Raw genomic sequence first — 17,714 nt, forward strand, 5'->3', positions numbered from 1 at the left:
TACTAAGAATATTTTTCCCATATTTGCTGGAAACTAGTCTGTGCAAACCCCTTTATTTTACAAATGTTTTTTATCTTCAGAAAGTTGTTATAGCACTGAATTGCTAAAAAAACTAAAGGAAAAACAAGCCACCAGCACCTCTCACATTCCTCTGACGCTTTCAGCTAAAGAAAGTGTCAGTAGCACAGTATTTTATTTAATAGTTCTCATGTGAGATGGCTGTGTGCAGTTGGGTGCTGTGCAGTCATCTGGCACACAGCTGGCTGGCTGGCCTTCTGCTGGGGGTAACCTTCAGTGTGCAGCAAGCTGCACAGCTCAAGCTACCAAGGCAAACCTGCGAAGGTCCATTCCTCACCGCGAGGGCCCCCCCCAATGAACTCATGCTAACCACAAGTTCAAAATAAATGGAGAACCTACTGCCCCCAAAAACACTCTCCTGTGTTGGGGACCCATCCAAAAAAGCCACTCCCCTGTGTCACTTACTACACAGAGCTCAGAAACCATGGATGTGTGGTAAGTGCCCTGAGGCTGAAGTGTGTATGGGGTGGTTGAAGATGAATTTATACAGTGGATAAAAGCTCAGTTGTAAAACTAGGATAACAGGTAATTCTTACACAGAAGAGCAGCTTCTTAGGACTTAAAAGTTTGGAATTAAAACACATCCAATGCCACACAGAACAATATCTGAGGTGCTTAGAACTGCCCAGAAGCAAAAATATATCCTGGAGCCAAATCTGTCTAAACAGAGTGGCATGTCCTTTATCTACACCTTGATGTGAACCTGCTCTCTAAGTTCAATCTCTCTGCCCTCCAACTGAAAATTTCCCTAACACATATATGGAGAAAAAAAAAAAGTATAAAACATGCAGAAGGCAGCCCAAGAGATTTTAGAATCTATTGGTAACCTTCCTGTTACAACCAACGAATACCTGAGGAGTTCTAGAAGCTTTGACAATGTCTGTCCAATTGCAATTTCTTAAATCAATTCTTTCACAATTCAGAGTAAAAGAAAATCCATGGACTGTATACAGGCGGAAACAGTGCTTTGTCCCTCCAGCATTAGTGCAAAGACATCAGAAGTCTCCTTCTAAAAAAAATACAGAATTTCTTATATTCACTAATGGAAAGCACAGAGACAATGAAAAGCAAAGCTACGACTGACTAATTTTGATGACACAGCTAATATCTGAATCAGAAATAACAGCTAAAGATTAATTGTTCCAGAACTTTTGAAAACTTGATCTATAGAGGTCAAATACAGGAGATGAGTGGTTAAAGTGCACCAGCCTGCTCTCTACTGAAATTCAAACACTAGCTCTACTCAGTGCAAAAAACAGAACACACTAAAATGCACATGTGATTGGTCACAACACTGATCAGTTTTACCAAAGCAGACACACAGAACTCATGAAATCTTCCACTTCTGTGGGACAAAGTCAGAAGCAACCAAAGACTCAATCGTGGAGAAAGCTCAAGCTCTTCTTAAGCCTCATTCTGAAGCACAGGTTTTCCACAGTGATTTTAGTTCTAAACCCCTGTTTCAAGCCTGCATTGTGGCTGTCAAGAGCCATCGCTAACTCAATTAACTGGTTCGCATATCTCAGTGAACTTGATATTGGCTTGTAGTGCATGAAAGTTATGCTTTTCATATGTTCTTGACAAAACAAAAGGCACTGTGAACTGTAGCTTATAGCACCGGAAAAAGAAAATTGCCATCTCTGGCAAACTTTAAAAAAATCCTTGCTGCAACAGAAAGTGAAAAATTCAAAGTGAAACTTCACTTTGATCTCAAAGCTAACATGAAGGTATCCTGGCTGAATTTGAGCCATTAAACTTAATTAAAAAAACCCAAATAAAACCCCAAACCAAAACACCTTTCTCACCACTAACAAACAAAAATTGGATCACAGATCCATTTACAAGAGAAGTCCACTCTTTGCCAAAGGGTTTCGCAGTAAAGAAAAAGGAAGTATGTAAAGTGACATAAAAGTCATATTTTACATCACTAAAAGCTCATCTATTTTTGACTAGAATAAAACAGAACTTAGATTGATAAAAGTTTGAATTTCAGTAAAATAGTATGTATTTCACTACAGTTAAATGGTTTGGATTTCACTACATTTCAATAGCACGCATTTCTGAAGGAGTCTTTCAGTTTGGTAACAGTAAAAGTAAAAAAACTAAAAAAGCAGGATGATTCTTAATGTAGAATTAGGCCTCTGACTGGAGGTTGCCAGTATTTCTTCTGGCAAAGCAACTACAATTTGAAGCAGCCATGCTTCCTGTATTGACTATTTGATTTTTCCATGAGATCAACATGTGGCATTTTTAAAAAAGCTAATGGATCCATTAGTAAGGACTATGAACTTAATTGGACAAATTAAAATACTCTAGCAATTATCTCAGTTCCGTGATACACAAGAGGTTATCATACCATTATTTTTGACATCTTCATCTCATATTAATTACAAATTAATTATAATATCAAAATATAATTATAAAGCATTTTAGCTTTCATATATACTTGTTTTAACCTGAACTTCGTAAATCATTAAGGAGTAGCCAGCATTTAGTGTTCTTAATGCTTGAGCTACCCAAACTAACAAGACTTCTCTAAATGATGACCAGTCCTGGAACTCTGCACCCACACTCAGACTTGGGCAGCAGGAGGATCAGTCAAGCCTCCACTGATGCTTTTACCACATGCCTCAGTGGTCCACAACAGACCTCTTTGCTAGGTAGCATGTAGCCAAGTGGGCCAGCACTGTGAGCCACTGCACAACAAATTACCTCAGAAAAGAGAAAGGACTCAGCCGAAGGCTCCCGTAGCTCTTTCAGAGGAAATGAGCTTTCTCTCCCGGTATCTTTGAAAATAAATGTATAGCAGAAGATTCTCTGCCAAACTGGAAAAGTTCTGAGGAGTTACCCAAGCATTTTATTCCCAGTATCTTTAGTAAAATCTTGCATGAAGTCACTCAAATAAATTAAAACTCTCGAAAGACTACATGTATTAGAAGCCCTAGAGACCAAATAACTTTGGGTACAAAGATTTAGCAGTGTTTTATGCAGTCTGCTTTGCAAACTTTCAACAATACAAGTCTAGTGGACTGTCCATTACTAGCAGCTTTCTGAATCACCTTCTCATAGGCTATTTTATCTTATTATTTCAGCTGCAAGTGTCAAAGGAAGAATGGAAAATTAGAGCATATCTTTGCTCCTCTCTCAGGCTATAGGAAGAGAAAAACACAACCAAACAAACCACACATTCCACCACGATAAAAAGGAAAAAAAAAGTATAAAAGCTGAAACAAGATGTCACAATACCTGACTTATTCTCTAAGGGGACACATGAGAAAATTTTTTGCTATCTCTAACTTTATTACCAGACACTATTCAAAACTCACAATGATAAAGGTCATAAGAGAAGGTATACAGAATAAGATCACACTTCACAAACTTCTTTCCTCTGTATTTTTTATGTATCTTTGTATGTATGTCATACACAGAAGAACAAGGGCTCATTTTTTATTTTTTCAGGTTAGCAGACAAGTCTAAAGGTTGGTCTACAAACATGGAAAAAACCCCCAATTTATGAAGAAGTCATTCTCCCCAGGAACAATATTAAATAATTCTCTCTATTAATGTAAAACTTCTATAACTCCTTTCAGACCAGCCTTTCAGTTCAACAGCTCTGCAGTACCCCATTCAGCTATTTACAAAAGAGAATGTGTTTACTGAGTTTTATCATATGCTATCCAATCTTAGTATTTTCAAACATTTAAGTAAGAAAATGCAACACAGTAAGACCTGTAATTCTGCAGGTAAATAGGTACATGCTGGTTTTAAATGTAGCTGTGGTTAAAAATTATTGTTTTCCACACGTTCTAAATTAACAGAGCTCTAGAGCGTGCATCTTGCTCATATGTTTGGATCAACTCAGTAAGAAGGCTCAGGGTCACAAGATTTCTCCCCTTCCTTTAAATCAGGCTTCTAGGAACCTTTGTTTAGCACTGACTGTTTCGGTTCTCTTCTTTTGTAAGGCCTATGAATTTTTATCTAACAGGACCTAGTTAATACCTATGGTTGCTCTGAACGAGGACTTAGCTGGACAGTGTTTAATGGTTTCCCTCTTATTAAACACTGTAGATTTTTTTTTTCCATCTGAATTTTTGTAATAAAGGATTTGATTTTTTCAGTGCTTGTGTGGATTGGATTTTATGGCTCTTGGTGCTTTTACAAGGCAAAAGAAAGGCATGAAATTAATTTTCTTATGGCAAAAAATAATATAGAACAGACATATGAGTGCATGCTCCCTCAAGAATTATGTAGAAGTATCTTTTAAAAGCATCATGATCAGGTCATTTCTTTAAACCTTTCCAAGGAGCTGAAAAATTGCCCTTCCTGTATCCCATCGAGGGAATTACCCACTGAGTTGCTCTTTTTGTCAGTTTCTGGGAGCTGACTGGATGCTGATTCTGGAGTTGGCTGCCAGGTCTTCTCAGCAGAAAGCTCAAGTTTCTGGAAACTGCCCCAGCCAGCACACTGTGTTTGGTGAGCTTCAGTAAATCTATATTTGCATGGTCAAATTTTGAAGAAACCCAACTATTGAATTAATTGGTGGATTTGAAGGACTGCATCATTTCTCAGGATACATGTGGGCCTATTCATAACAACTGAGGCTCAAAAAAACATAACGAAACAAACAAAACTTAAATATTGCTTCTTGTATTAGTTGAGAAATACAGAGTTTCCTAAAATAATGAAATGTCAGAGCTTTTTTCTCATAACCGTGAGAAGCAATGAGAACCATGAGAATCATTACAAGCAATTAGAAAAGTTATGTAAAGGTCAAGGGGTGAAAAATTCAGCATTCAAATTGATCCAGCTCTTTAAATATAGATCTAGGAAGTTAGAAGATGCTACAGAAATAACTTGAAAGTAGAAATACATTTAAAGTATGTTAATGAAACTAAATGAAACTTCACTACCCTACTTGAGATGAAAGGCTGGAAAAAACAACTCTTCCAGGCTGCTACTACTATTTCAAAGAAACACTTAAAATCATAAGAAACACTTTTGGGGGGCAAAAAAAGAAAATATTAAGATTTGTGCAGATTTCCAACCTCATCAAGAGACTAACTACAATTAGTTGACAAATTAGCTTGAAACAATTTTCCCCAAAATGCAGGTAACTTGTCACCTATATCCGCATTCCCAGAATTCAAGTAATGTCAAGTTGTTATACTATTTTCTGTTTTTTCAAAAAATTTAAATTTTGCTGAAACAAAAGTCAGTGCATATAACTAACTTCCTTGTACCCACTGATTTTTTTTCCATATCACTCTATTTAGGATGCAGTCACACCACTGGAACTGCTTTATAATGTCTGTATTTATTTCCACTTTATATAATAACAAGAAGTCTACCGAAACAATGAAACACCTTAGTCCAAAACTTCCACTTTGCCCTTTAAGTCCTACTGAGGCACCAGGAGAAACTATACATTAATGGCTGCATGTGATAAGAACTCCTACTCCTGCTTGCCATACTTGATATCTACTTAGAAGTTATTTCAACTAATGGAGATATTAGTGGGCATGAGACAGATGAAAATCAGTAGGACCATAGGAACAGACATACAGTAACACAGTGTTACTCCCACAGTTTCTATGGATTAAACCTTGAACACAGTTAAGTTCTGCATCTCTACTTCTATCTGTGAGGTCAGTTAACAAAATGAAAAGAGTGCATTTCTTACTTTACATTCAGCGTAACAGTAAGAATTTGCAAACACCTAGTCTATAACATGATTTTACTCTTTTGGCATTATTGCCATCAAGATATATCCAGAAAACCACCAGTTCCTCAATAACTTCTCTTCAATATCAATAGTCCTCTGTATATCAAGTCACAACCAAATATTAACAATAGCTTCCCTCTATTTTGATGTTAGAGAAGAAAAAAGCACCTCTAACAGTAATTTAACATCTCATATTAGGTCAAATATACTGACATAGAATCACAATCTGATTTTTCTGTCACATTTATAAGCTTTGCCATCAAGATATGTAGCTTGTAAGTAAACATCAATTCTCTCATGACTATTACCATCAGATTGTGAACTACTTTGCTCCTAAGTCCCTATAGAAACACACAATTAAATACAGCAGAGGGAGAGGTGATCTTTGAAGTCTTAGTACGTAGCCTGAGCACTTCCAATATTGCACATTTCTCTAGAATATTCTTTGTTCTACAAGCCACTTTTACAAATGACTGTATATTAAAACAATTGCTTAACATAGAAGATTTTTACAGGTACGTGTTTTGCATACACAAATTTACACAAATTATTTTCCCTGTATTTAAAATAAAGGAGTAATTTTCTTGATTTATGGTGATTCTTGAATTTGGCACCAGCAGCCTCTTACAATGCAGCTTCAGGACATATTTAAGGCAGACAATGTCAATATAAGAGGTGTGGTCCTTCTTTTCATCCTCTTACAATGAGCACTCACACAACCCATTCTTCAAGAAATTATTATTTTTCCATCTGACTAACTCCTTGAATACTCTGATCACACAGGTGCCTGTCTTCCAGTGTCAGCAGAAGCAAGGGTCTGGCAAATGTGGCTAAACATAGCCATATATTGCCACTCTAGGGACTTGCTTTTCAGCAACAGCATAGGCTCAGACCAGGTTCAAATAACTGTGACTCTGTACTCCAAGGCTCAGCTTGTTAATACAGTAAATCCAACCATCAGGCTCCTACCATTGAATCAAAAAATGATGCAGCTAAATGATGCAGAGACCTGATCTGCTATGAACTCACTCTGCCAATTTAAATTTGTTCAAAAACCCAATGTTTTTGGTACGTTAACTTTGTACCAGCAAGCTTTATGCTGAATCAGGTATCATCTGTCCTTCCTGCAGCTGGCATCAAGTCAGCATAAACACGGCGTTGCATGCTCTAGCTAATTAAAAAGGAAAGTGCCTGTGTGCTCACACCTGATCCGGATCAGCTCAGCACAGCTGAACGATCCAGTAGATCACAGATGCACTGTGAGTGACTGCTCAACACTCACCTGCATTTTTCACACGTGTTAGGTACGGACACACAACCTGCGCTTAAGGTGCCACAGGCCTAATATGTGGAAGCTGATAATGATCCCCAACTATTGTTGAAATCAAGAAGTTCAAGAATGTTTTTTTTTCCCTGCCTGCAAAGGACCAAGCCTCACAAGAACAGCTTGGGAAGAAGCAGAATCGTTTGACAGAACAAAGCATTTCTTCAGGATGACAATTTGAAAGACAATATTTGATTTTCAGGGAATTTGATCTAGGGTAAGCTAGATTTCTACCCCATCCTACAGCAAGCTACCACACATTCCAGCAAACTGACAGACTTATGACCAAAAGCAAAGAAGATGAGAAATACTGTGCTAACATTACACTGTACTTGACAATTGCCAATTTGCTCTAGATCTTACAAAAACATCCTAATGAAAACCATGCTTATCTGCCCACAGGTCACAAGAGCTAGATAAAAACAGGTGAGTTAAAAAAATAAAAAAAATCCAGCCTTATATGCCTTTTATTCATTTCTTCAGCTGTGGCATAATTTTTATATTATTCTGATTCTAACTGCCTGCAGTATTAGAAATAATGGACAGGCAGCATAACACTTGAAGGTTTTGGTGGTGGTTTTGTTAGTTTTGTTTTTTTTTTTTTTTTCCCTTTTGGACAGGTTATAAATCTTTATGCTGTCAAGAGTAAGGGAGAAACATATTTCAATAGCAACTTTAAAACGAAACTCACAAATTACTACCATTATGCTAAGTGCTAGATATCCCACTGTGCAGTTTTGCTTTGTGAATTTTTACCTTCTTCCATGCACACTTTTAGCCACTGATCGCACAGCCTTTCAGTGTTTTCTGCCTTTTCCTTTAAATAAACTGGCTCTGGCTCCTTCCATCTGGTTCCCCTTCCGTCAGCAACCCTGCACCTGTTCACACCTCCTCTCCTGTTGGATTCCACTGAACATTTCCTCCTCTGCCAGGGCTATTCTGGCACTCGCAACCTTTCTGTCATTCAATCCATCTGTCAGAAGTGAACTTTGTTTACCGCAAGCTTCTGCTTTCTTCTTCAAGAAGCAAAGCCCCTCAAGGTCATTGTCAAATGAACTGTCGGTGTAGATTTAAATCCACTTCTGCTAACCAGCAGCAGATGAAGTTCTTTACAGTCCTGTATTTGTGAAGATCAGTTTGGGGCATAGGAGAAATAGTAAGAAGCAAAAGAATAGCTTTTAATCATTATTTGTTAACTCCAAAAACTAATGTGTTTTTCCTCAAATATGTGTATCTGCTCCTTCTTGCTAGGGCTAGCACAATCTGAGAAAGACTTTGCAAGACCTACGTGAAGAAGTGGAAAAGGCTAATAAAATATTATAAATAAAATAATAAATGAAGACTTTTGACTCTGACTCTATGTAACAGAGATATTGACTAAAAATACAAAGAGAAAATGGGAACAGTTGAGTAAGTTTACAGTAAAATCTTAAAGAGGTCAAGAGAACTCATTTAAAATTATTTAATCTGCAGCATTTTTTTTTTGCCCTACCTACTGATGTTTCAAATGCAACACTATTTAAAGAAAAAAATCCTTAATATTTTTTTCTTGTTTTCAAGCCTTGTAAAACACACATATGCAACTCTTTATTAGAATACTGTCTTCCACATTGAGACAAATTGTAAAGAGATGCTGAAACTAAATTCTTATTGTTAGCAGGATACATTATTTTTAGCAATTCCTGTGTCCATATTTCTTTTCAGGAATAGACTCTAATAACCAAAAGCTCCTGAACCATTAACTCCTTGATAGTCTCATTTTTCTAAAACAAGAAATACCTTCAATTTCACAGCATACCTTGGTATCCTTCAAAAAAAGATAACCTTTCACAAGATAAATACAATACTAAAAAATAAAATACAAGTTTTGTACGCAATTATAATAAACCACCCATTTTATTACCTCTTTATCAAAAATGAATTTAAAGTAAAGTTTTCTGGATCAAATCCAAGAGTTAATCCAATCTCATTAGCAGAATTGTATTTATACTTACATTAGGTCTGAATTTGATTTTAATGACAATTGCATTGACAAATACTGCCTAAGTTTAGCTGAATAAAAACTTAATCTATCACTTTTTTAGGGATTAGTCCCTGCATTTGCAAGGAAGTATTTTCTTATGCTATGATCTTCTTCCATGGGAAACTAGATACAGGTGAACAAATGCACTGGAAATGGAAGAGAAAGCCTGGTTCAAAAAGAGGACGCAGCAGTGTCCCACCTGACTACAGAGACTCTTTAATTCCCCAGTGACTTAAGTCCTGTGGAAGCCAACAAGGAGAAGCTAATCACGAAAAGTTGCTCCTGTTTCAACAAAACTATAGTCTGACATGCAAACCACCAAACCCACAGGGGCAACCAAGAGCAGCACACTATTAACCTTGCCGCGCTGCCAGCACAGCCAGGGCGAGGAGTTGAGCCCTGTCAAGTAGCCGGCAGCACTCATCTGCTCGCTCGGGACGGGCATCTCCCGGCTCAGCCTCTCCCGACCAACCGCCGGCACCAGGGCGCTGCCCAAGGGCCGAGGAACGAGGGCAGCCAGGCGGCCAAGGCTGGCGTGCCCAGGCGACTTTTTTTCTTCCGCCCTCCATCCACCAGTTACTTTCTCCCAGCAATAACAATCTACAGGCTGATGCTCTTCAACCTGAAGTTGGATAAAGTCTCCAGCTGACGACCTTTTGGGTTCTCAGTTGATTTTTTTTTTTTCTAGGCAAGAACTTAAGGAGCAGAATTTTGCACAGCACAGGAAAAATACCCACAAATCAACAACCGCTGTGACTGCACAAAACAAACAACTTTGAATATACTTCTGAAAGCACAAGACAGCTTTTAAAATTGTTGAAGTTCACAAATACCAAGTGCTGACACAAAAAGTGCATTTTAGCTTATTGTAAAGACAGGCTTTCAATGTACTTGAGAGAAAAGCTTTAGAACAAGTCAGAAATAATGATAAAAATCAGAACCATTTTTTTCCAGTAGCAAATTCAGCAAGAAATCCAGCAGCCTTGAATACATGTATCTGAAAGACTTCTTTGGTTCAAAAAAAAAAAAAAAATCATTATCCTGTTGTCATTAGTCACAGAAATAAAAAACCTAATTTGAATGAGACCAAAGTAAATATTTGATACACACTCATAAACTTATTACTGTTAGTGCTGAATAATAACTGCTGAAAACAAAGACCTTATAAAGATGTTTGTTTTCTACAGCAGTTAGTCTCTTCAGTGTTTCATCTGAATTCACCACTCGCTCCAAAGCGCTTTAAGTATTGTCACTGCTCCTGAACCACACTCTACGTGCAGTAGCAATTTGGCTGCCTCAACAACCTGATGTGATCATTGATGTGACCAGTTGCAGTTTAAATGCCGTGAAAAAAAAAATTAGATGAATCTAATACTAAAATCTGAACATTATTGTCTTTTTCTTAAGAAATATTTATTGTAGGACAATAAATACCATTGTTAATCATGTTAGAATTAATAATAATTTGTAAACACTTTAATGTTCAAAATTAACATATGATTTTGTATTTGTTCTTTACTCCTTCACTTACCCTTCCTTCCTTCCCTTAAAAAATTCATCAATGGCCTTTATATGTTTGTACAATCACTTAAATATGTTTAAAATATTAAATAGGATGATATTTAAATAATTGTGTGTTATCTTGACACAAAGTGTATCAGCTTAGAAAATTTTACAACGCCCTGCCAGAAGACGACAGAACCGATTTATTTCAAATCACTCAGTATCAGTCTTCATAAAGCAGCATATGGTCTTATCGTGGCAGGTAAAATATTTTACCTTCTATAATAACGCAGAACAGCTAATTTATCTACATGCTGTATAATCAGATAAACAATTTCAGCTGCACTATGAAAACCTGTAGGCAAGGGAGAAATTTATCCCCCACCACTTTATTGATTGTTCCACATATGCATTCATATGATTATTAACAATAGAGGCTATTTTTTCTTCCACCTCCATCTTCAATTCCCTTAAAGCAAGCCCTTCTTTTCAGTAGTGAAAATATTTGCAGTTTCTACAGCTGCAGGACAAAGAGCTCAGATTTTCACAGAGTTGCTCAGGGGAAAAGGAAGGGGGAACGAAAAAAAAAGCTCTGCAAGATTCAGTTGCAAGTAAAGCAGAGTGAATGACAACTTTCAAAGCTACCACAATCATTTACTAATGTGCTGCTATAGCAAATAAGTCTAATTTTTTTTGACAGCACCAAATTAGATTTATTGCAGAAACTGCTGCATAAATAGCATATGGCTATATTATACTACCTATTTCAAATCCCTGTAATGTTTTCTCCCCTCTCTGCTCAAAATGGATAATTGAACCAAACTATAAACCTACTGCAGACAAGATATACACAAATTCAAAAAGCAGAGGCAGGATACGTTGGTGGTTTTTTTGTTACAATTGTCTAAAAAAGTATCACATATCCCGATCAAACAAACTCAGGTAGTAATAGGTAGATTAATAGATCTCCCTTGCTACACGTCAGGATTTTATTTCCCCCTTTCTTTGATAAAATTTTGTTTTCATTTCTCTTTCAAGCTGACCGTCATGAACACGGGGCATGACCTAGTAATCCTCTCACACATGACTACCTCTTACTTGCACAAGAAACCCTATTGATCTTTACTTCTTACGCGAGTCAAATTATTCATGTGACTCAGGATCAGAAGGCTCGGACCTCCATTCATCCCTCTCAAGCTCTCATTTATGAGTAGGGAAGTGCCTCCTCCGAGCAAAAATAACACATCAGAAAACTGGTTCCACTCTTGGAGGGGCCCAGCCCTGTGGGAAGGTGCCGACCTACGGCTCTCCCGCCTTTCAACGGGAGCAAAGTTTCCTTATCGGTTTCCCGGAGCACTCCCCGGACCCACGTGCTTTCGCATTTCTGTCACTCGCCACATTCTCCGTTCGCTACACCGCTACGGCAAGGCACGAAACCACGTAACCTCAGCACAGGGCAGGGCCGAGAGCAAAGCCCCGCGTTTTTGAGCACGGAGGGGGCGCGATGCCGCCGGCGGGACGCGCTCGACGCGCGGAGGCCGCCGAGGCCCGCGGTGCCGGCCTGGGCCCGGGCCCGTCCCCGCCCGCCTGCCGACTTCGCGCGGCCGCGGCGGCACCGAAAAGACCTTGGAAGGTCTCGCGTGCGGCCGGCGGGCACACCACTGCACACATCGCGCACGGCTGCGGCTACCCCGCCGCTCGCCTGGCGGTGGTCAGTCCTCCCAGCTGCCCTATCCGTTACTGTCTGATTAGCTCTGCGAAGGAGCCCCTCCCCGGCCAGCTTTCCCCGCCATCTGTTCCACACGCGATGGCTGCCGCCCAGCAGCCTCGCGCTGCCCTCCTACCTGGCACCCGGCTCCCGGCCTTACCCCAAAGTGCTAACACAGGTTCTCGCTGCTGGCAGAGTCAGGATTTCATTACTACTACTTTGACAAGTGCAGGGTTGTTTGTAATTTCTCTTTTATCCTGATTTTGATTGTACAACCACCTCCCACTGATTCAGTTTGCTTCAGTTTTGTTGCTCACAGATTTTACTCTCCACATTAATCTCCCTCTGGCATGTTACTGCATCTGTTCCCTTTTTTATTATTAATTTTCAAATTCCCACCATTTTTGACAAAAAGGAGGTAATCTACACTCTGCTTCTGCCCATTTCATTTTCTTTAATTTGGAAGATAAGTATGAAAGCGTGCCAAAGAAGTTAATTCTCCGTTAACAGTTTATTTTCTGGCATCCTGATGCCTTTGTATATGAAAACCAGATAGAAATAAATGTTGACTGAATCACAACAACATAGTCGCAACCGTCCCTAAATTTAATGAAAAGTAAACATATGAAGCAGAATCTAAAAAGTTTATTAGTTAGAGTTGTTTCATGTTATCACTCATCCCTGCATTTTAAAATAATGCTTTTGCGTATTGATTTTTTTTTTTTTTCAAAAAAATTAGAAATCAATCACTGGTTACACCTCATTTCTGCTTCTTCCCCCCCACACCCCCAGTTCTAGTGTTATTGGTACTTTCATCAGTTAGTCAGTCTGAGTAGATTAAGCATATCTCAGTCATTTAATATTAGTAACAATGTTTCTCCAAAACTGCTTCCCAGCATAGACTATGGACTCTGAGATGCTAAAATTGTTAGAAAAGGCATGGTATTAAGCATGTTGCTAGCTAATTGATACTACCAGAAAAAAAACCCCACAATAAATACTAAGTATTGTGCAACTCCCTGGAAGGCAGTGTATAACCACCAGGAAGTTTGTTTTATCATTTGATAGTATAGCTTAAATAGGGAGAACAATGAATGAGGCAGGCTGCAAATTCTAACAAGGAACACTGGTGATGACATACAGCTCAACACCAGAGCTTCAGAGATTAAGTAATGCCACATTAACCTGGGAGGGTATGTGCTTTACTTATCGTACATGTAATAGAAATTAGTCTTAATGGAGTCACTGAAACCAGCAAGAAGCACCAATGCACAGTAGGATGACTATAGCACTGCTGAAACCCAACTGGCATGTCCTTAGATATGCTGCTTTCTAGAGATCATATAATTGTCAAAAAGATGGAAGAAATATCACATAATGGGGGAAAAAGAATAATCAAGAAAAACAGCAACCACTGACCCACTGTAATATAAACTTTAGTGTCTCAAGAGAGTGACAGGGATTTAGAGCAACTTGGTGGCTCACCTGAACATGAAAACACAAGTTCATTTAGTAATTTTGCCCTACCTACAAGGTGACCTTGAGAAGTTCTTAGCGTTTCATATAAACAAACAAGAATAATAAATTTTAAACTAAACTAAATCTGCTTCTATTCTAATCAATTATATTTTCTATCAAATTTCAGATGACATTTCAGTCAAAAATATCTTCAGCCACCTATCACCATTCTCTTTATCCCTGAGAAAATGCATGATGACATAATAAAATTTTAATTTTGAAATTTGATGATTCCCTCACTTCTTAGGATGTATTTAACTTGTTTGATGTATGTGAACAGGAACTACATCTGACTGCAACTGAAAAAAATAATATCTCCAGATCTGGTTTAAAAGACAAGGAAAAATGTTTTTTAATGATGATTTTGATACACAAGAATAGTGAAAAAAATTTTTACATTAGATGGCACACTAAGATCTGGACAAGTTGTTAACATCTTGCATCTTTTATATGATCTTTTCCATGAGCATATTGACATGATTTTTAATGACTATTTTTCATTAACTAAGAAAAATAGACCTGTATGTTTTCTACCCTCTGAAGAAGGGCTTCAGGTAAGCTTAATTAGCAAGACCCAACCTTGCCAAAGTGAGAGCAATTTGACTTAAGAACTAATTTAATAAGATTCTACTACTGCAGTAACCTCAAAGCCGAAACTAGGGCAAAAGAAACCCCTAAGAAAACTTTAAACAATCATGGTCAGTCTCATAGCATGGTGACTCATCTGCAAAGTTACATGACTGACAAGCAAAACTACACAGTGGAAGTTCTGCATTTCCCTGTCTTTTGAAGACATACAAATTAGAATTACTAACTAGATTCAATAGCAGAAAGTGCATGTTAATAGCAAGTATTTCTAAGCAACATATTGCTCCAGGAAGAAAGGTGACAGGAAAAGGCAATTTTAAACTCTGTGGCAATGGTTTAGAATAGCTAATTGTAACCTTTTTTTATTCCTTTTTAACAAGTACAGTTTGTTAACTTAGAAGCTGTTTAGTTGGTAATCAATCAACAGTGTCTGAAAACTAGGATACAGCAAAGAAATGGCACTCCTGGAAAGTGCTGTTCTGCAGAGTACTTTCTTTTCTCATTATGATATAGACTGCATGTTTTTTCTCATTTATTCCTTTCATATACATTTATCTCATTTTTATACATTAAAATCCAAAGTTCTTGTACTCATTTATAATCATATTTATTTCCAATATCGAAACTTAGTGGATTAGTGAAGCTTTTCTCCTTAGTAATACAATAATTCTTACAAAACAAAGAATTATTTCTGTATCTTCTCAGCCACCTCTTATTTCTGCCAGAACAGCACAGACAGGTCATGCAAGGCAACAGAAAGACTATCCACAATGGTGTAACAGCAGTACAGGCCTCCCTCAACTCCAGCGTTGTGAGAAGACTTGGAGTGAACCAGCTGGTCCTCTCCTGAAAAGAAGAGAATCAGCAAGACGAGGCCAAGGCCAGAATACCCTAGAGATGCACTAAATCAGTGCAATTTCTGCAGCAACCTCCCACAGGCAGGACTCTAGAGCTTAAAATCTGTTTTCCTTGGCAAGCGCCACAGTGAATGAGTCTACAACCCCCATAGGATTGCTATTACCCCTACCCTTCAAGTATTTTCTCTGACACAGTTGCCATTTGAGGTGAAGGGAATAAATGAAAGAAGGCAAACAGTAAGTGTAAACCATAATTTACACGCAACAGCTATGGATGTACCAATCAATGAAAAACATACTGAGTTCAAAATGCAAAACTAATGCCACTAGAGACATGTGACTTTTATACCTTCACTAGCACAGAAAACCTGTTCTGCGAGGAGGTGAGCTGAGAGGAAAAAAGAGTACAGTACTAAGGACAAGTGTCATTTCAGTAGGGGATGTTTCCCTCTGCAAGGCAGGGAAAACAGGTGACACTACGAGAACATTTCAAACCCTGCCCTATGAATTTGAGTTCAAGGGGAAAACAGGTAACAGATCAGGAGCAATGAATCTCTCATCTCTTTTCCCCCCTTCTTCAAGCAACATCACCTAACATATTCTTCAAAAGCAGACAGACACTCCAAGTGTACAGAGAACACAAAAATGTACAGTGTTACAGAATTTGGGAATGTCAAGAAAAAAAAATTGAAACTATTTCCCATGCCTCATCATATTCATTTTTCCAATAAATACACATCAGCATAGAAAATATTTCAAATCTTTTACGGAGATGCCAAACATGAACACACACTAACACAAAAAAACCTCAACCCAACCCAAAAAAATAAAACCCAACCAACCAAATCCCCCAAATCCACAAAAAAAAACCCCAAACAACCAAGAAAACCCCAAGGAGATCAGGACCGTGCAGAAGAGCGTCCGCACTAGGTCAAAGGAGCCATGGCAGTTCAGCATCTGTCTCAAAAAGCGTGTCTGTGAAATTGAATGAGAACAGGGCCAGCACAGAGCATTATTTGCCCAAAATACTGTTCCCAGCCTCTAATGATTTGCATCCCAGAAACTTACCGAGTCAGAGACTACATCAAAAAGCTACCTGAATCATCTCTATGTTAGGTATCCAGCTTTAATTACTTTGCTATGTAAAAGCAGGCAGTAGTTCTCATTTTTACATTTTGAGTATTTTCACCAAAAAAAAAGAGTAAAATTATAGATTCACTAGTCAGATTTCCTCCAAGATATCCAGAGCTTTATTGCATATAATCAGCCTTTGCTAAAAGGAGCGTGGTAAAGCCATTTGGTTAGCTATCACAACAAATCATTATTAATAAAGTTCTGCTAAATCCAAACTTTAGATATCTTAACAACTCACCCAAAACTTTTTTCAAGTTCATTAACCTCTAGCATATTTTTTTCTCTAAATACAGGCTGTTAGAGTGGTACTTTCTTCCATCTGTTAAACAACCGTGCTCTGAATTACACAGAAATTTAGCTGAATAAAAAAATGATTCATTGAATTTAATAGTTTAGACAAGGCTCTATTTTATTTCCATTTACTCAATGGCAGAATTCTCACAAAGCCCAAAAAGTACAAGACTTGGATAAACACACAGACTTCTGTTAAGTGATAAAAATCTAAGCTTTTTTTTTCCCCCCTATGAAAAATTTAAACTAACTTAACTTTTTCCTTTAAGTACTGAGTGAAAGCTGCCAGATTTGTTTATGGATGTTCATTCTTGGGGGGAGCAGGGCAATGGAACAAAAAACCCACACACACAACCAAAATCCTGCAAACAGTTGGACAATAGCGTTTTCCAAGGCAAAAGGAAAAAAGAAAAAAGTTCTGCAGTTACCCAGAATCAAGTTACAATGAATAATTGGCATGTCAGCCTTCTGGAGTTTTCTAGAAATGTGTAATGAATAGTGCAGCAAAAGACATTGGGATTTATACCCAAGGATGGAATAGGCTCAAGGGAGGTCTTTCATTACACAATGCATTGTACTGTATCTTCACTGAGCAAGAGACTGAAACACCCTCCTCACATACTTGAGCTTACCTCATACAGAAAAATATGTTCATTTGTATATTTGTATATATATTCCTGGTCATTCTGCTGAAGAAATTTCAGGTTATTAATCTAAGAACTCCTATGCTCAACACTGCTGCTCTACACTACAGTCTCAAACAACATTTCAAATACATTTGTCCTACTAAGCACAGCAACAGAAAAAAAGGGTAGCTGCAGCCTCCCTTGCTCTTCTTCCTGCCTAAAACCATGCCACCTCACCACCAGAACTGAACATTGCCTCTTCTACACATTACTAATTCACTTTTATAAATTATAGTTCATAACTCACTTTGTAGTTCAGAACTTACTTATTCAAATCTCCAC

At 38.0% G+C, this 17,714-nt stretch overlaps 1 protein-coding gene across 3 annotated transcripts in view; it reads right to left on the reverse strand.

The window, feature by feature from the left end:
* The window catches only part of SDCCAG8 (SHH signaling and ciliogenesis regulator SDCCAG8), a 108,961-nt gene that overhangs the window by 53,801 nt on the left and 37,446 nt on the right, over positions 1-17,714 (reverse strand). The gene's annotated exons all lie outside the window — the stretch shown is intronic.

The sequence above is a fragment of the Onychostruthus taczanowskii genome, unplaced genomic scaffold, assembly GCF_017590055.1.
Source record: "Onychostruthus taczanowskii isolate IOZ18803 unplaced genomic scaffold, ASM1759005v1 scaffold21, whole genome shotgun sequence".
Lineage (NCBI taxonomy): Eukaryota > Metazoa > Chordata > Aves > Passeriformes > Passeridae > Onychostruthus > Onychostruthus taczanowskii.